The sequence below is a fragment of the Indicator indicator genome, chromosome Z (assembly GCF_027791375.1).
Source record: "Indicator indicator isolate 239-I01 chromosome Z, UM_Iind_1.1, whole genome shotgun sequence".
Classification (NCBI taxonomy): Eukaryota; Metazoa; Chordata; class Aves; order Piciformes; family Indicatoridae; genus Indicator; species Indicator indicator.
In genome coordinates this window covers 9152826-9173077 of record NC_072053.1, presented here as the reverse complement: position 1 = coordinate 9173077, position 20252 = coordinate 9152826, and positions in this window count along the sequence as shown.

Here is a 20252-nt window from a genome sequence, read left to right as displayed (position 1 = left end):
TGGTCCAGTCACAAGGTTTGTATACACTTGTACTTGTACTGTGCTTCGTTCAAACATACAGAGATCAAAAACTAAAATCCAAGGAGTGTTTCAGTTTTGAGACATTATGATTTTTAAGTCAAAATTCAGACATATTTTCATGGCAGTAGGAAAAGTTCTAGCATTCTTATTCTGCTTGTAGGTAAGAAAACTTCAGGTTGTATAGCTGTGACAGGAGTATCTCACATTGGTTTATGATTTATCTTACCTCTTGGGAAGCCATGAGACACAAGGTATAACTTAAACAGTAAGCCACTCTTCCTGACTCATAGAAAATATGAGGATTGCACAGTTGGCTTCAAGCTATATTAAGATCTCATCATTGCTTTTTATGCTGGTTGTCTCATTAATGATACCCAGCTTAAAATTAGCCCATGATAATATTTTCTGTTAATTTTTGAAATATGAAAAATGTAGAAAGACTACTGAAGCATAAGGTAGAGTGTTTTTAAGAAGTGAAAAGAAAGAATACTGTGCAAGCTATTGGGCTACACCTGAAGAATGAAATTTTCCTAACCACAGACCTTCAAGTAATTGATTTTCTGATCATTGTTTTCTCTTCTTGCATGATTCTCAAAATTACAAGTCAAAAATGACAACTATGTTATAATTCACCTTTCTTTAGTTTCATGTGTAATAACTCACAGTACAAAAATTGTGGGATGGAAGGTCAGGAAAGGATTTGAAGAGTTTTGAGATTTAAGCTACATATGTTGATGAATCCATTTCTCAAAACACTCCCAGGAGCTGTTCATGTCAAATGTCACTTTATGTTTGTTTAACATCAAGCATTTTATTTGTACTTCCTGATACTGTGGACTCAAAAGGCCATCTCTAGAAGTGAAAAAAAATCAGTGATCCACTGTTATGACAGTTCATAAAGCCCTGTTTACATGGTTTTCTTGATATTTTTCACATTGCCATCTAGGAAGTGGAGAAAGGAACACAACAAAATCTTTTTGTCTCTTTACAATTAACTACTGTAATGTTCCTCTAGCACTATAAGTGAAAAGACAGAGGATAGCAATTTTTCCCAGTGTCCTAACGAGAACTGAGAATGTCTGCATTGTCTTAGCTAGTTCTTTCAGGCAGCAGCTATCGTAGTAAACCTGCAAGGAGAAACTCAAGCAGACAAAGCCAAAACACAAATAGGGAAATATATCCAGAAAAAAATCTAATCAACAACCAGTTTCAAGGAAACAATTTAAAAATAGCTAGCTTGTAAGTGATTGGAGTTGTATTACTTATAACTGCAACTGCCTGCTTCCAAAACAGAAAGAATGAATTTTTGTCTAATGCTTGGCATAAAAAAATACCTAGCTAAAGTTTGATATCTTGGCTCTATTCCTGCAGGATGTAATTTCTTAGACATCCTGGGAACTATTTTATTCATCTCTGCGTAGTTACATGTCTCACTATATTTAATTTGTCTGAGATGGAGTTAGTTATCCTTATAGCATCTTTTGTAGTGCTGTGACTAAGGTTAAGGAGAAGGCTAAGGTATTTGATGCCTTCTTTGTCTCAGTCTTTAGCACTGAGTCCAGAAAGTCCCTGGACACCCAGCCTCCTGAACTAGGATACAGTGAGGGGAATCAGAATGAAGTTATCACAATAAATGAGGAAGTGGTCACTGATCTTCTATACTACTTAGACTCACACAAATCTATGGGGCCAGATGGGCTGCACCCAAGTGTGTTGAGGGAGTTGGCAGATGTGCTTACCAAGCCACTTTCCATTATTTGCCTGAAGCCTGGCTAACTGGGGAGGTCCCAATGGACTAGAGGGTAGCAAATGTAACACCCATCTACAAGAAAGGAAGAAAGGAGAATCTGTGAAACTACAGACCTGTCAGTCTGACACTGGTACCAGGGATGGTCAAGGAGCAGATTGTGATGAAGGCACCATATGCCCAGAATTATGCCCCCAAATACCAGCAAAATTGTCCCATCATATTTTCAGAAGTCCCCCCTTTCCACTCTCCTTCCTGGAGTGGGAGACAAAGGCCCAGGCACCAAACTGTCTCGTAAGGGGTAAACAACTTCATGCACCCATCACATGGCATGCTCATGCTCTTTCCAACTAAGGGCATAATTCTAGCTTCACCCTTTCTATAGGTTAAAGCAGGTTATTGACAAGTGTGCCCACTAGCGAGATCCAGCCTCGAGAAATCTTTAAGTATTCCACTCTTGTTTACCAATTTGCTCTCTCCTTTTGCTTTCTCTCGCTTTGCTCGAGCTACATAAAGCTTGCAGTGCCTAAGTCTTCTTACTCCCATATGCAAGCATACTAGAGGCCTCTGCAATACAGAAAGAAGCCAGCTCCCCGAGCTGCCTGAGGAACCAGCAAAGGAAATCCCTTCACTGAAGCTATGAAAGCTAACGTCATAAGCCCAGTCACATCTTCAAGAGGACTGGAACCCCAAGGGTAAACTTTAGCCTAGAGGGGAAGGGACTAGTAGAGTCAGGCAGTCCAGCGTGACCCCCGCTGTTCACGGAAGATAAACAGAGCCACTGTCACCGCTCTGCAGCCCTGAGTCATCAGGGTAAAGTAACCTGGGATTTCCTGAGGGAAAAACAGAGAGAAAGATATCCTCTCCGCTGAGTTCAAACCAAGGACTGCATCATGGGAATGGGAAGCAATTGCCTAGAGATTCAGCATTGTCAACTCTACTTTAAGCCAAGAGGGAACTGCCGCATAACTGTGCCCCTTCCCTGAAACCCATCTCCGGGATTGGAGACGGCCTAACCTGCCCACCGGGAATCATCACCCCGGCCACAAGGGCTGACCTTGAAGGAACCGGCCCCCACCATACAGGACCAGTCCCCTGGACTGGCCCTGCCAGGCTGATTCTGTTCAGGGAGCCACACTGATCCTGCCCAACCCCAGTTGCTGCAGTTGTGCTGTGGGACCACCCTGCCAGGGGAAACTGCCAACCAGCAGAAAGTCACCCCTCCCACAACCGTGAGAGGAGAAAAAGAAAGCCTTACCCCTCCCGCGGAGGTGGGAGGAGAAAGAAAGTCACCATCCAGAGGAAAGTCCCACCGCGGCCCACCAGCGACTCAGCCTCAGCCCCAGGAGCCTTCCCCTGCCCAGATGGACCAGCCCCAGGCAGACGGACAGTGAGCAGCCAGCATGATCCAGCAACTTGCCTCACTACAAAGAAAGACACAATGTATCTTTGCATGTGTGCATCACTCAGTAACATCTAGTGCAAAGCACCCATGCCTAGCCGCATGATATTCCAGCTTGAATTGCCTCTTGATAACATTGTAAATGTCTCTGTACATAGTTACAGCTGCTAAGCATCTTGTCGAGTAACCATCTGATGGACAAGTGGCAGAACTGCACCCTTCATTCCCTTACTTGAAATTAATTCTGTAAATATTCTAACTGGGTTAAATTGCATATACTAAACTAGTTATGGAGTATATTTTCACAACTGTGCATTAGGTGATTAATTGGTTATTAATAATTTTAATAATTAATGAACAATAATTTTCATATTTCATAATTGGTAAATTAATATCCATCGTCCTAATCACCACACAGATCATTTCAAGCACCATTACATGACATATAGAGAACAACCAGAGGATCAGGCCCAGTCAACATGGGTTTATGAAGGGCAAGTCCTGCCTGACCAACCTGATCTCCTTCTATGACAACATGAGGGAAAGGCTGAGGATATTGTCTATTTAGACTTTCAAAAAGCTTCTGACACATTCCCACAGAATTCTCATGGACAAACTGGCTGCTCATAGCTTGGATGATTACACACTCTGATGGATAAAGCACTGGCTGGACAAACAGGCCCAGAAAGTGGTGGCCAGTCACAAGTGGTGTTCCTGAGGGCTCAATGTTGGGACCACTTCTGTTTAACATCTTTATTGATGACCTTGATGAAGACATAGAGTGTGTCATCAGTAGGTTTGCAGATAAGACCAACTTAGATGGGAGTGTTGATCTGCACGAGAGTAGAGAAGCTTTACAGAGGGACTTGGATAGATTAGATCAATGGGCCAATGTTAATGGGATAAGCTTCAACAAGGCCAAATGCCAGGTCCTGCACTTGGGTCACAACAACCCCAAGCAATGCTACAGGCTTGGGAAAGTGTGGCTGGAAAGATGTCTGGCAGAAAGGGACCTGGAGCTTCTAATTGACAAGCAACTGAATATGAGCAAACAGTGTGCACAGGTGGCATCTTGGCTTGGATTGGAGATGTGGTGTCTAGCAGGAGCAGGGAGGTGATTATCCCCTTGTACTCAGTGCTGGTGATGCCACTACTTGAGTATTGTGTTCAATTTTGGGTACCTCAATACAAAAGAGATGTGGAAGTACTGGAGTGAGTGCAAAGGAGAGCAATGAAGCCAGTGAAGGGCCTGGAGAATAAATCTTGTGAAGAGGGACTGGAGGAGACAGGGATGTTTAGTTTGAAAAAGAGGAGGGTGAAGGGAGACCACATCACTCTCTACAACCACCTGAAACGATATTGTGGAGATGCTGGTGCTGGTCTCTTCTCACAGCTAATAAGTGATAGAACAAGAGGGCACAGTCTCAAGTTGTGACTTAAGAAGTTTTAGACTGGACATTAGGAAATTTTTTTCACATCAAGAGTGATCAGGCATTGGAATGGGCTGCCCAGGGAGGTGTTTGTGTCACCAACCCTGGATGTGTTTGAAGATCATTTGGATGTGGTGCTTGGGGATATGATTTAGGGGTGGACCTTGCAGGGTAGGGTTCTCGGTTGGACCTGGTGATCCTGGTGGTCTTTTCCAACCTGAATATTTATGTGATTCTGTTTTTTAGTGGTATCTGGAAGGGTATTGATAATACATCAGTGTTTTGGCTACTATTAAAATTTGATACTAAAATTTAATGTTTTATACTCATTTATACTTCTGAAATCCAACACACAACTGAAAAAATGATCAGCTCATGACTTAGTTACTATCGCTGGCATTTTTAGGGGCCCTAGAGCTAGCTGCTTAATTTCTGAGCTTTTCTTTACCTCCTCTGCCTTTTTTCAGTGACAGAGTTTTTCAGGACATGGTTTCTATTCATATTTTCTTTAGTCCTCCACTCCAATTTAATTTAATGGATCTGTCAACATGAAGGCGTTGTACTGAATATTAACTGTAGAAATATCTGATTTTTTTTTTACCTTCAACAAGATTAAAAAAAAAATCTTACAGGTTCCATAGTGGAGGAAAAATTAAGAAAAATCTGTACAGCTTTTTCACAATTCTGCTCAAAATCCTGCCAGGTCTTAAAATATGAAATTTGGGTTAAATCAGGAAGCTGGCTAACTTGATCCTATGTGATATTAAAAGATGATTACTTCCATATATTCAAAACTTCCATGCATTTACTGTTAAATGAAGAGTATGAAGAATCAAAGAAATATGTCATCCCCAAGAGCATACAGAGAATGTAGGCATTTTGTACCTGATACTCCAAAGATAAATGTTGATAGCTCTAAGCAATCAGTGCTTTCTCACTTTTCATAGATATACCATTCATCATATAAGATTAATTTGAGAAATTTTAAACTTGGGGAGGGTTTTGTGGTGGTTTTTTTGGTGTGTTTGTTTTTAAGAGCTCCCTCAAGAAGTGCATAAACTAATGTAAATGTGAATGCCATTTTCTTAGCTAACATGTCAGGTTGGATTCAAGTTTCGCCATTAAAAGAGATAAGTTGCTGGCATTTTGAGCGCTAATACCTTTTACTCTACAGTGATGGACTTATATGGATTGCACATTTTGTGTCATTGACAAATACTCAACAAATGTTTTAGTTGGAGCACGGGCAACATTTTTTGCTTTCCACGGTCATCGGATAGTGAATTGCATTGATGATTGCATTTTAATTTGAGACTTGTGCCATTAAAAAAAAATAGAATTTTCAGGCAGCAGCTATTTAAATGTTATTTTAAAAAAAGTTACTTAGGAGAATAATTGACTGCTTTATAGGGAAGAATGTGCATGTGTTGGTGATATGAGTGGTGGTACGTATTCACTTCCTATGCTGTGACTGTAAGTATGTTCCTCTCGTGAAACTGCCAGTTGAAGAGAGAGAGCATTTCTTACAACTCGTGAGTGTGCCTTCTCTGAGAGTCAAAATATCCTCATGTCATTCACTGTCATTGGACTGTTTTCTCATAATATGGGCAATTTTCTTAATCGTCAATTCACAACAGTATTCGCCAGAAATACCAAGTAGTATATATATTTTTTAAACTGACAGAAGATGAAACTCTAAGTGTGAACAGGCAGCTAGAAAACTCTGGAGAACATCTTGTTCAAGATAAGGATTCTACCATGGAATTCCATTTTTTCTTGTTGTAACGCAGCAGGAAAGAGAAGTTGTATTAACCATCATTCCACATTTAGTTTTATATTTCTTCCTACCCTTAGCAGTCACTCCTATGGTGCTGGTGATTCTCTCACAATTGTTGAGAGATTATTCTGTGTCATTTTATGTTATAATAGTATTTTCCAAAAGCATTAATTCCTAATTGAACTGAAGTAATACAGCACAGAAAACAAAAGCTTCTGTCATACACTCAAGAAGATCTCCAGTACAAGCCTGAACATTTGTGCTACTGCAGAAATGATACAGTGTTTGTATTTTGAAGAATGGTTGTTATAGAAGACATCTAGGATGGTTTCTATCCTCAGCTTATACTTACAATTTCAGTTATCTGAATGACTGAAAAATTTCTATGTCTTAATACATTTTCTAGCAGGGCTGAAGCTTCTCCTCCTACCCCAAATGGGATGTTTTTGACATTAAAAATAACTTGTTATAGAGGCAAAGACAGAGAAAAATTCACCACATATTATAAGGCTAGTATGAACTGGCTTCTAATCTTACTGGTGATGGCTGAAGAGAGAAGGAAATTTATTCAGGAGGAAGGAATTTCCTAACTTACTGTCCATAAAATAGAAACTAGCACTGTAAGTTTTGACCCTCTCTGGAACCTCAGTTTCTATTGATATGTAGAAGATGCCAGTACCTGTACTGTAACGAAGGCACCACACGCTCAGAATTATGCCCCCAGATACCAGCTAACTTGTCCCACCATGTTCTGGTAAGCCCCTCCTTCCACCTCCTTCAGGAGAGGAGGACAAAGGCTCAGGTGCCAGCGTATCTTCTAAGGGGTAAATAACTGCATGCATCCATCTCATGCCATGCTTATGCTCTTTCCATCTAAGGGCATAATTCTAGCTTCACCTTTTCTATAGGTGGAAGTAGGTTGTTGATGAGCGTGCCCATTGGCCAGATCCTGCCTCGAGAATCTATAAGTACTACTCCATTTGTTTACTACCTTGCTCTTTCCTTTTGCCTTCACTAGCTATGCATCTCGCGCTGCGTAAGCTGTAAGTTTTCTCACATGCTAGCATACTGGAAGCCTCTGTGAATATGGAAGCCAGCCCACTGAGCCACTCGAGGAACCCGCAAAGGATGATCCCTTCGCTGAGAGGCGTCGTAGACCCAGTCGAAAGGACTGAAGGACGCCCTGAGATAGGGTAAGAGTAAACCCAGAAGGGTTGCGTTAAGCAGCCAAATAAGCAGAAACGCATCTTTTGTGACCCCCACCGTCTGCGGGAAAGAAAAGGAGTCACCTACTCTAGCTGTTCCAGGCCCTAAGCTGTCAGGGCAAAGCACCCAGGATTTCCCTGAGGGAAAGAGAGAGCAAAAGATAGCCTCTTCTTTGAAGTCAAGGCAAATACTGCGGCATTGTAATTTAAATGGAAAGCAGTCGCCAAGAATCGGCAGTCAGCTCACTTCGAGCCGAGCTGAGGGGGAAGCACCACTTCACCGCACCCCCCACCGAAACCCGCCTACCAGGAACTGCCACTCGATCGTGAGGGCTGACCCCTGAAAGGACCCGGCCCTGCCACACAGAAAACCGATCCTCCATTCAGGGAGCTGCTCCAACCCCACTAAGCAAAGCCAACCACCCCTCCCCACAGACCACGGGAGGAGAAAGCAAACCATGCCCCTCCCTGCAGAGGTGGGGGGAGAAAGAAAGTCGCCACCCGGATGGGAGCAGCCCCAGGCAGATAAGCAGCAAGCAGCCAGCGTAACTCAGCAACTTGCCTCGCTACACAGAAAGATGGAATATATCTTCCATGTGTACAACATTCAGTAACATTCTATTCAAAGTGCCCGCGTGTAGCCGCGTGATATTTCTAGCTTAACTCACCTCGTGATAACATTATAAATATCTTTGTACATACTTGCAAGCCACAAGTGTCTTGTTGAGTCTTCATCTAGTGGACAAGTGGCAGAACTGCACCCTTTTGTTCCCTTAATTAGAAATTGACTGTAAATATTCTGATTGGGTATAATTGTATATACTGAACCAACTGTGGACTATATTGTTACAACCGTGCACCCGAATCAATATATATAAGGTAATTAATAGTTATTCATAAATATAATAATAAATAATAATTTTCATAATTCATATTTCACAATACATAATTAATAATCACCATCCCCCATCCCTAATACCCCTCTCCATGACATATACACAAATGTTCTCAGAGGAAAACAGCAAATAAAAACCTTTAAAAGTGAAGAAATAAATAAATACTGATCCTATCAGTGATTTCTTTCTGCAAAGGAAACATTGATATGACAACATAAAAATATCCTTTGAAGTCTTTAAGCTGAGTGGATTCTGTCTATATTGAATCAAGACCAGCAAAGAAAATGCTCTTCAGAGTCTGGCGGATGGCATGTGTTTTGTTTGCTTGCTCAAGTTTGCTATATGTTTCTGAGTGTTACACTATGTTCTCCTTTCTTTTGCTAAAAGGCTGAATGGAAAGAGGGAGGAGGGTTGCTTTTTCACTTTCTGGTGGCTTCTGCTATCTGGGGCTGGTGAAACTCTAAAGGTAGCAAGTATCAGATCGTCTATAACAGCAATGGATTATGATCTACTGCAATGTTGTTTTGAAGAGATGGTTTCAAAAAGCGAGGAGTGAAGCATAGTTATCAGGATTCTTGAAACACAAATAGAGGTAAAGGAGATTCCTAGGAAGAGAAGAAAGTAGGTTTGTATGCAGTGTCTTATGGTCAGGTGGAGAGAAAAATTGAAGGAAGGGACCTCAAAAGCACATGTGCTTCCAAGCTGGATTCCTCAGAATGACTAAGCCTTCATATACAGGCTGGGCAGTGAGTGGCTGGAAAGCAGCCTTGAGGAGAGGGACTTGGGGGTGCTGGTGGACAAGAAGCTCAACATGAGCTGTCAATGTGCACTTGCAGCCCAGAAAGCCAACCAGATCCTGGGCTGCATCTGGAGAAGTGTGGCCAGCAGGTCAAGGGAGGTGATTCTCCCCCTCTACTCTGCTATGGTGAGAACCCACCTGGAGTACTGCATCTAATTCTGCAGCCCCTATTACAAGAGGGATATGGACATGCTGGAACGTGTCCAGAGAAGGGCCACGAGGATGATCAGAGGGCTGGAGCACCTCTCCTATGAGGACAGACTGAAAGTGTTGGGGCTGTTTAGTCTGGAGAAAAGAAGGCTCCAAGGTCACCTTCTTGTGGTCTTCCAGTATGTGAAGGGGGCCTACAAGAAAGCTGGGGAGGGACTTTTTAGGATATCAGGTTGTGATAGGACTAGGGGGAATGGAATAAAGCTGGAAGCGGGGAGATTCAGGCTGGATGTGAGGAAGAAGTTCTTCGCCATGAGAGTGGTGAGAGCCTGGAATGGGTTGTCCAGGGAGGTGGTTGAGGCCCCATCCCTGGAGGTGTTTGAGGCCAAGCTGGATGAGGCTCTGGCCAGCCTGATGTAGTGTGAGGTGTCCCTGGCCATGGCAGGAGGGTTGGAACAAAATGATCCTTGTGGTCCCTTCCAACCCTGACTGATTCTATGATTATATATATATATATATATATATATATATATTTTAATGGATACATTGTTACTGCTAGACAACTTTTAAACCCTGATGTTTACTATCACCTTACATTATGGAGATATGATAAAGTCCTTCCAATGAAGAAAAGATGAATTCAGGGGTGATAGGAACCAGTGTATTACACTTTGATCTCAATTTGAATGATATCCCCTGATTTTGTTGTTGTTATTTGTTTTGTTTGTTTGTTTATTTGTTTTTTATTTCAAAATAAAATTTAATTCCAGACTGGGGGAAAGAGAGCTGTTTTCAATACAGAGTCTTGTGACAGATTTTGAGGTTTATATTAATTCAGTCCCAGATGTCATCTGGTGATTTAAAAGTCTCCTTTAGTAAAGCATATTGGTCCACACAGTTGGTTCCATGATTTCTTTTCAGTAAAGAATGTTCCATCAGTGATGCTAATGATTTAGATGACAAGGAAGGAGTTTAAAGAAGGAGGGAAAAACTGGGAAGGGGAAGAAGTGTAGTTTTCCAAGACAGATGATTTTCTGCATCACCTTTGTAGTTTTTGACTCACTTACACTCTTACAATTATTACTTTAAGAGCATATATCTTCCATAGTGTGTGACCACAGTGGGATCCATACCTGTAGTGAAGGCATCACATGCCCAGAATTATGCCCCCGGATACCAGCGAACTTGTCCCAACATATTTTGGTAAGTCCCCCTTTCCACCCTTCTTTCAGGAGAGGAGGACGAAGGCCCAGGCGTCAACCTGTCTCTTAAGAGGTAAACAACTGCATGCACCCATCGCATGGCATGCTCATGCTCTTTCCATCTAAGGGCATAATTCTAGCTTCACTCTTTCTATAGGTTGAAGCAGGTTGTTGGCAAGTGTGCCCACTGACCAGATGCAGCCTCGAGAAATCTACTCCATTTGTTTACTACTTTGCTCTCTGCTTTTGCCTTCACTCACCATGTAAGCTTGCGCTGTGTAAGCTGTAAGTCTTTTCACATGCAAGCCTCTGCGATATGGAAAGAAGCCAGCCCACCGAGCCACTTGAGGAATGAGCAAACAGGATGATCCCTTCGCTGACGCAGAAAGCTGGTGTCATAAGCCCAGTCGAAAGGACTGAGGAAGCCCCGAGAGAGGGTAAGCTCTAGCCCAAGATGTGAAGAACTAAGCCCAAGCCTGACAGCCCAGATCTGCTGCAAGCTAATTAAGCAGCTAATCAAGCAGATATGCATCTTGCATGACCCCTGCCGTTTGCCTGAGAGGAAAGAAGCCGTAGCCTCTCCACAGCCCTGTGTCGTCAGGGCAAAGCACCCGGGATTTCCCCGAGAGAGAGAGAAAGATATCCTCTCCATTGAGATCAAGGCAAAGACTGCAGCATTGTAACCTTAATGGAAAGCAGTCGCCAATGTTTGGCAGAGTCACCTCACTTCAAGCCGAGCGGGAAGCGTCACACCCTCCACCGAAACCTGCCTACCGGGAACTGTTACCTCCCTGCAACTGCAGGAGAAGGAAAGCCTCGCCCCTCTGCAGCCACGGGAGGAGAAAGCAAGCCTTGCCCCACCTGCGGAGGTGGGAGGAGAAAGAAAGTCACCGTCCGAATGGAAGGAGCCCCGGGCAGAGAGGTAGCCAACAGCAAGCCAGCAGCAGCAAGCAGCCAGAGTAAGCCAGCAGCTAGCCTCACTACAAAGTAAGACAGACAGAACGTATCTTTCCATGTGTGTAATATTCAGTATAAATCTACTCAAGGTGCCTGTGCATAGCCGCGTGATATTTCTAGCTTAACTTGCTTCGTGATAACATTATAAATATCTCTGTACACAGTTGCAAGCCGCTAAATGTCTTGTTGAGTCTCCATCTAGTGGACAATTGGCGGAACTGCATCTTTCGTTCCCTTAACTAGAAATTGACTGTCAATATTATAACTGGGTATAATTGTATATACTAAACCAGTTATGGGCTATATTTTTACAACCATGCATTTGAATCAATATATATAAGGTGATTAATCAGTTCTTAATAACTTTAATAATTAATAAATAATAATTTTCATAATTCATAATTAATAACCATCATCCTCCATCCCTTTCTGCCAGGGTGGTCTGGGGGGGGAAGCCTCTGGGAGAGAGGCCCCTTGGGAAAGGTCCCTTTTGGGGGGAAGCAAAGGGAGATTGGTTGTGCTTTTTCTGTTGATTGCATATATTTTTTAAATGTTGTGAATTTTGTATATTTGTACATATTCATTGCATTTCATCATAGATTGTAGATTCTGCTTGTAAATACAGCTTTCATTTGCTTCCAGACTGAGCTAGCCTGGTTATTGCCAGTAGGGGGGGGAATTTCAGCTCACACTGTTCCCGTGTGCGTGACCGTGTTTGCCTCATGCCTTGTGCTGCCTAGAGATCTGCTTTGCCCAGGACTCAAATCGCCATGTTCGAGTGTATCGCCGCAGATCGCTGCCTTTTCCTGACTGATCGGCGAGCACACTGCCCATCCCAGATTGCTACAGCCGCCCTGAGGTGGGGACATCGTTTTGGCAGGACCCAGCCGATCTCCATGGACCATGGAAAGGGTCGCCCCAGCTTCACAGAGAAGACATGTTCTGCCATATCCTGCGACTGCGGCGACAAGGCTTTTCCCTTGGAGTGGCAAGCTTGTTTCATACCGCGCACCCCACGAACTAACTTGCAAAAGCCTCCAAGACTCACCGGCAAACTCCCAGGACCCTTTTGTTCCTAGAGGAGCTGCAACCACACGGCACAGCACCATGCAGTCAGCGCCATTTCAATTGCTTTATTACGATACATCTGTGCTACAATTTCCGGGAATACAAACAGTATTAAGAAAAGACCTCATGAAGTTCTTCAGTTAGTGAATAAGCTAAATATTTCTTCATAGAGTTTCTGCAGTAGTTTGTGCAAGCACTCAGCCCCCTCCCCCCCCCCCCCCCCTTACCTCTTTCTGAATCATTTTCACTTTCTAAACGTCTAGATTTCCTCAAAGAGCTGATGGGCTGTACACCAGTTTCATAAGGACTGAAGAACTGACTTAATATCTCTGCCAGACAAGCAAAAAAACCCAAACAAAACCAAGCAACCAGCCAAACTAAAACAGATTAAATAGCCCCAGAGATCTCAGTCTCTCTCTCATGCTCATGTCCCCTAATCACCCTTGTGGATCTCTCTTGGATTCTCTCCAGCAGGTCTCTGTCTCTCTTGAACTGGACACAGTATTCCAGGTGTGGTCTTACCAGGACAAAGTAGAGAGGTAGAAGAACTTCCCTAGACCTTCTGAACACACCTTTCTTGATACATCCCAGGATGCCATTGGCTCTCTTGGCCACAAGAGCAGATTGTTGTTCCATGGACAACTTGCTGTCCACCAGCACTCCAAGGAATTTCTCTGTAGAGCTGCTTTCCAGCAAGGCAGCCCCTAACCTGTACTGGTGCCTGTTGTTATTTCTCTCCAGATGTGGGACTATTGCCAAAAAGGGCAATGCATTAATTACTCACACATGGTACTACCCACACAGGGGATGCTGCTGGTGCTGCTCTGTCAGCTATAAGGAATTGGGACGCTCTCATACGGCGCTGGCATGGCAGATTGCTGGCAAGAAGGGTGCCATGTTGTCCCAGGCTGATCTGGCTTCAGCAGATGGGGGGCGGTTAATGACACTTCTTGTGATGGGTGCTTGCTTGGTTCCTGGGTAAACTGAGGTACGGCACAATTCTAATGGCAAGGGGATGCAGGCTAGACTGATCCAGCTTCTAGGCTCATGGCCTCTCCAGCTTGCTGTGTATGGGCTTGTAGCTTTATTGCAGGCTCTGGACCAGGTGCTCGAGGCAGGGCAGGGCAGGGCAGGGCAATTCAAGGCAGCTTCATACAAGACAGGTCCAAGCAGGTTCAAGAGCAAAGCAAGGCTTGAAAGCAAGGCTTAAGCAAGGTTCGAAGCAAGGCTTAAGAGCAAGGTGAAGAGGCTAAGAGGCTGGTGTCACCAACAAAATTTTGGATTCTTTGATCTTGGGGAACTCTATATGGCCCTAGGTCTGCTAGCAACAGATGGGGTACACCTGTCACAGAGCGGGAAAAAGATCTTGGCACACAAGCTGGCAGGGCTTGTAAAAAGGGCTTTAAACTAGGCTTGAAGGGGGAGGGGAGTGAGCACAACAGTACTAGAGATGAACCAAAGGAGGCTGAGGGTGGTAAGCCACAGACAGGGGCAAAACCAGCAGTCCAGCTGAAGTGTATGTACACTAATGCATGCAGCATGGCTAACAAAAAAGAGGAGCTGGAAGTCTTGGTACAGGAGGAAAACTATGATGTTTTTGCCATCACAGAAATGAGGTGGGATGACTCTCACAGCTGGAGTGCTGTAATCGAGGGCTACAGACTCTTCAGGAGAGACAGGAGAGGGAGAAGGGGTGGAGAACTGGCCCTGTGTATTAGGGAGAGTCTGGACATCATGGAGGTTGAGACTAAGGATGACAAGTTGAGTCCCTGTGGGTAAGAATTAGGGGGAAGGCCAACAAATCTGACATCCTGGTTGGAGTCTGTTATAGACCACCTAATCAGGAAATTGAGATTGATTTAATTTTCTTCAAGCATCTGGAGGATGCCTCAAGATTCTTCTTCTTGTGGGTGACTTTAACCTGCAGACATCTGCTGGGAATTGAACACTGCATAGAAGAGGCAGTCTAGAAGATTCCTGGAGTGTATGGAGGATAGCTTCTTATGGCAGCTGTTACATGAGCCTACCAGGGGTGCAGCCCTGCTCGACTTGCTGTTTACAAATAGAGAAGGGCTGGTGGGTGATGTGGTGGTGTGAGGCTGCCTGGGGTCCAGTGACCACGAAATAATTGGGTTTTTAATATATGGTGAAACTAGGAAGGGCAGCACCAAGACCTCCACCCTGGACTTCCAAGGGACAGACTTTGGATTATTCAAGGAACTAACTCAGAAAGTTCCTTTGGAAGCAGTCCTTAAAAACAAAGGGGTCCAGGAAGGCTGGACTTACTTCAAGAAAGAACTCTTGAAGGCACAGGAACAGGCTGTGCCCATGAGCCGGAAGAGGAACCGATGAGGGAGACAAGCAGACTAGATAGGCAAGGAGCTTCTAAAGGAATTAAAGGAAAAAAAAGAGGGTGTATCACCTTTAGAAAAAAGGGGAGGTATCCCAGGATGAATTAAGAACGTTGCTAAGTCTTGTAGAAAAAAAATTAGACAGGCAAAAGCCCATTTAGAACTTAGACTGGCCACTGCCATAAAGGAGAATAAAAAGTATTTCTACAAATATATTAATGGCAAAAGAAGACGCAAAGACAACCTCCACTCCTTATTGGATGTGGAGGGGAACATAGTAACAAAAGATGAAGGTGAGGCAGAGGTACTTAACACCTTCTTTGCCTCAGTCTTCAATAGTGGGACAGGCTGTCTTCAGGACAACTGGCCTCCTGAACTGGCAGATGGAGTCAGGGACCGGTATCATTGCCCTGTAATCCAGAAGGAAGCAGTAAGGGACCTGCTGACCCACTTGGATCCTCCACAAGTCCATGGAACCTGATGGAATCCATCCTAGGGTGCTGAGAGAGTTGGCAGATGAGGTGGACAAGCTGCTCTTCATCATTTATCAGCAGTCCTGGCTCACAGGTGAGGTCCCTGATGACTGGAGGCTGGCCAATGTGATGACCATCCACAAAAAAGGCCTGAAGGAGGAACCAGGAAATTACAGATCTGTCAGCCTGACCTCAGTGCCAGGCAAGGTTATGGAAGAGGTCATCCTCAGTGCAATCACACAGAACCTACAGGATGGTCAAGGGATCAGGCCAAGCCAGCCAGCATGGATTTAGGAGGGGCCTGAACAACCTGATCTGCTTTTATGATCAGGTTACCCACCTGGTGAATATGGGGAAGGCTGTGGATGTAGTCTACCTGGACTTCAGCAAAGCCTTTGACACTGTCTGCCACAAGAAGCTCCTGGCAAAGCTGGCAGCTCGTGGTTTGGACAGATTCACTCTGAAATAGGTCAAGAACTGGCTGGAGGGCTGGGCCCAGAGGGTCGTGGTGAATGGTGCCACATGCAGTTGGCAGCCAGTCACTAGTGGTGTCCCCCAGGGATCAGTGGTGTCCCCCAGGGCCCCATCCTGTTCAATATCTTTGCTGATGATATGGATGAAGGAATGGAGTTCATCATCAGTAAATTTGAAGATTACACAATGTTAGGAGCAGGTGTTGATCTGTTGGAGGGTAGAAGGGTCCTGCAGAGGGACCCGGACAGGCTCAATGGGTGGGCAGAGGCCAATGGGATGAAATTTAACAGGACTAAGTGCAGGGTTCTACATTTTGGCCACAACAACCTCAAGCAGCACTACAGGCTGGGGACAGAGTGGCTGGAGAGCAGCCAGACAGAAAGGGACCTGGGGTTGCTGGTTGATAGTAGGCTGAACATGAGCCAGCAATGTGCCCAGGTGGCCAGGAGAGCCAATGACATCCTCGCTTGCATCAGGAATAGTGTAGCCAGCAGGACAAGGGAGGTTATTCTTCCCCTGTACTCAGCCCTGGTCAGGCCACACCTTGAGTACTGTGTCCAGTTCTGGGCTCCTCAATTCAAGAGAGATGTTGAGGTACTGGAACGTGTCCAGAGAAGGGCAACAAAGCTGATGAGAGGTCTGGAACACAAACCCTATGAGGAGAGGCTGAGGGAGCTGGGGTTGTTTAGCCTGGTGAAGAGGAGGCTCAGAGGTGACCTCATTGCTGTCTACAACTACCTGAAGGGAGATTGCAGGCAGGTGGGGCTTGGTCTCTTCTCCCAGGCAACCAGCAGCAGAGCGAGAGGACACAGTCTCAAGTTGTACCAGGGGAGGTCTAGGCTGGAAGTTAGGAGGAAGTTCTTCACAGAGAGGGTAATTGTCCATTGGAATGTGCTGCCCAGGGAGGTGGTGGAGTCGCCATCACTGGAGACATTCAAGAGAAGACTGGATGAGGCACTTAGTGCCATGGTCTAGTTGATTGGTTATGGCTGCATGATCGGTTGGACTGGATGATCTTGGAGGTCTCTTCCAACCTTGTTGATTCTATAATTCTATGAAGGCGACTACCAGGTCAGCCTGTCTGTATACAATTTGCCAGAGATCGATGGGGCCAATGGCATAACTGAAGCTAAGGTGTAGCTGCCTAATGGAAAGGCATTCTGTCAGGCCATTACCACAAAAGGGAGAAACAAAGGCCTTGTTTCTTGGAGGAGCAGTGGTCATCATACGTGCTCTTATCCCAGGTAAACAACTTGTTTACCAGACATGCAGGGGTCCTGTCCACTTTGTTCTTTTTCCTACATTGCCTTGTCTTTCTGCAGGAAGGAGGGAAGAGAGGGGGACCATGTCTAGCCATCTTAAGACCTGTCTGGGTTTGTGCTGGGCCATGTCATAGCCCTACCATGACAGAGGCAAACTAGAGACTGTAGTGAAATCAGCAGCCCAGCTGAAGTGCATGTACAGCAATCCACATAGTATGGGTAGAAAACAAGAGGAACTGGAAGCCTCGGTACACCAGGAAAACTATGATTTGCCTTTACAGAAACATGGTGGGATGATTCACAGAACTGGAGCACTGCACTGAATGGTTATGAGCTCTTTAGGCGGGAGAGGCGAGAGAAAGAGGAGGAAAGTCCCAGCACTTGGGATGAAGGAGCTCATCTGACATCCCCTGGAAGTCAAGGTCAATTTCTGAACAAGGCCTTGAGATGCCGTCTTCCAAAAAACCCTTGTCTGACCTTTTTAGACTCAGTCTTCCAAAGTGTTGGTTTTCTATCTGAAAAGCTGGATATTAACACATTTTCTTGTGCATTCTGATAAACTTACTTGTGCCAAGTCACACGGTAGAACCTTGTAATGTTTTTCTACTGGAAAATCTAGTAAGGAGACATCTAAGTCAATTCTTTCTAGAGATCTCTAACTATGAAAACACAGAGCTCAACATAGCTGAATTAGTTCACAACAGACAATATCATCTTTCACAGTAAGTTGGTTTTGCTGTAGTCTTCACAGGCATACTAGGAAGAGTTTTTCTGTGCTAGGAGGATAGGCTGATGTTCAGAGGAGTGGAAGACACTCTGAAGGACCTTGCAGCTGGCTTCCAATACCTTAAGGGAACCAACAGGAAGGCTGGGTGGGATTTTTCATAAGGGTGTCTAGCAATAGGGCAAAAAGCAATAGTTTTAAGCCGAGGGAAAGTATGCTTACACGTCTTAAGAAGTTTTTCAGTACAAGGGTGGTGAGACTCCAGAATAGGTTGCTCAGAGAGGTTGTGAATGCCCGTTTCCTGAAGTTAACAATGCTCTTTGCGACAGGCGCTTGCTTGGTTTCTGGGTAAACTGAGGCACAGCATGGTTCTAGTAGCAAGGGGAAGCAGGCTAGGTGGATCCAGCTTCTAGGCTCGTGGCTTCTCTGGCTTGCATATGTATGGCTCATGGGTTTATCCCAAGCTCTGGACCAGGCACTCGAGGCAGGGCAGAGTGACTCAAGGCAGCTTCTACAAGGCGGGTCCAAGTAGGCTTGAAAGGAAGGCTTAAAGCAAGGCAAAGCAAGGTCTGAAGCAAGGTTTTAGCAAGGCAAAGGTGACTACAAATGTAACTTGTACATACACAAATTGCCAGAGATCAGTTGGTCCAGTGGGCACTGAAGCTAACACGTAGCTGCCAAATGAAAAGGCGTTCTGCCAGGCTATAACCATAAAAGGCAGAAACAAAACCTTGTTTCTGGGGGAACAGTGGTCAGCTTATGTGCTCTCACCCCAGATAAACAACTTGTTTACCAGAAAGGCAGGAGTCCTGTCCCATTTGTTCTTTTTCCCGCGTTGCCCTGTTTTTCTGCAGGAAGGAGGGGAGAGAAAGGGACCTTGTCTAGCCATCTTAAGGCCTGTCTGGGTTTGTACTGGGCCATGTCATGACCCTAACACGACACTAGGTAATGAAGTGTTCCATTCATTCACAATATAGGTCACTCATATATGTGACAGCATGCTTAAGTATTTCCAGATGAAGAGAGTGCACCCATACACATTGTGAGATATTTTAATTTCATTACTCTCACTCTTTTTTTGAGACTGTAGGAAAGAGGGCATATTTAATTCACCATTTTCTGACACAGACTCTGTCTAATGAAAAGTTATGGAAAGTAATAAACTCACTTCATTTAAAGAACTTTGAAAGTATCATAGAGCACTACTTTATGGGAGGTTAATTGACTTTGATGCTTCTCACAGGTCTTCAAGAGTGGCTAAGTTTCTTCCGTATTATAATCCCTCTTAGTTACTCATATTCATGGTTCAGTAGGTCATCACCTTTCTCTCTCTTCTTTCTCTTATGTGGAAAAATATAGAAGGAGTTCAGTTTGTTTGATTAAAAAAAAAATACATCGTATTAATAAACCTGAAAAAAATGAAAACATAACAATTAGTTTGCTGAGGTTTCAGCTGTTTTAGTAAATGTAGAGAAGAAAGAAGATACGTAAATGAACCAATAGTTTTTTTCCTTGTATTTCTTAATTTCACTCCTTAATGTCTCCTTTTTTGATGTTTTTGATTGGTTAGTTTTCCTTTTTCCTTTTTTTTTTTTTCCTACCTTTTACTGAGAGTTTAGGTTCAGGATACTTCTGTCCTATCACTAGATTAATTATTCCTCAGTGAACTCAAAGGAGCTTTATAAATGAAGTAAACATCCTGAAAACTATAAACAGGTGCAACAATTATTATGTACTTACTGGGTTTTTTGTTTGTTGTTTGTTTTTTTTCTTTTCACAAGTGTAGAAAGACCAGATTTGGTCTCATGACTCATCTTAACAGACTCAATGTGATTTTAATTGGTTGAGGTGTTGATTTTATCCCTCATGTGAAGTATATTTTTGCAGAGAGTAGGAATTTTAATATGACCTGTGCTGAGATTAAGTAATAGATTTTTAATTTTCTTTGGTTTGCATCTTGAATAATCTGTACCTGTATCTAATGGCTGAAAAATTGGGCTTTATTTCAGCAGCTATTAACTCACCTCTGAAATGTTGGAGGAGAATGACTTTTGGAGTAAGTCTGTTATGAACATCTGGTCATAATACTGCACAAACAGATAGATGAATTGTGTTTTCATCATGGGGAATAGAAATAGCCTTTTGGGAAAGATAATCTAGTAGAGATTTGGAGCTGTTGGTGGGCTGAAGAATTTAAAATTGCATGGATGCATATATGCATATAGAGGACAAAGAAAGATGTGTCAAAGTATTCTGAAACTTTTCTACCTCCTGATGCTGATGATCATAGAATGGTTTCGTTTGGGAGACACCT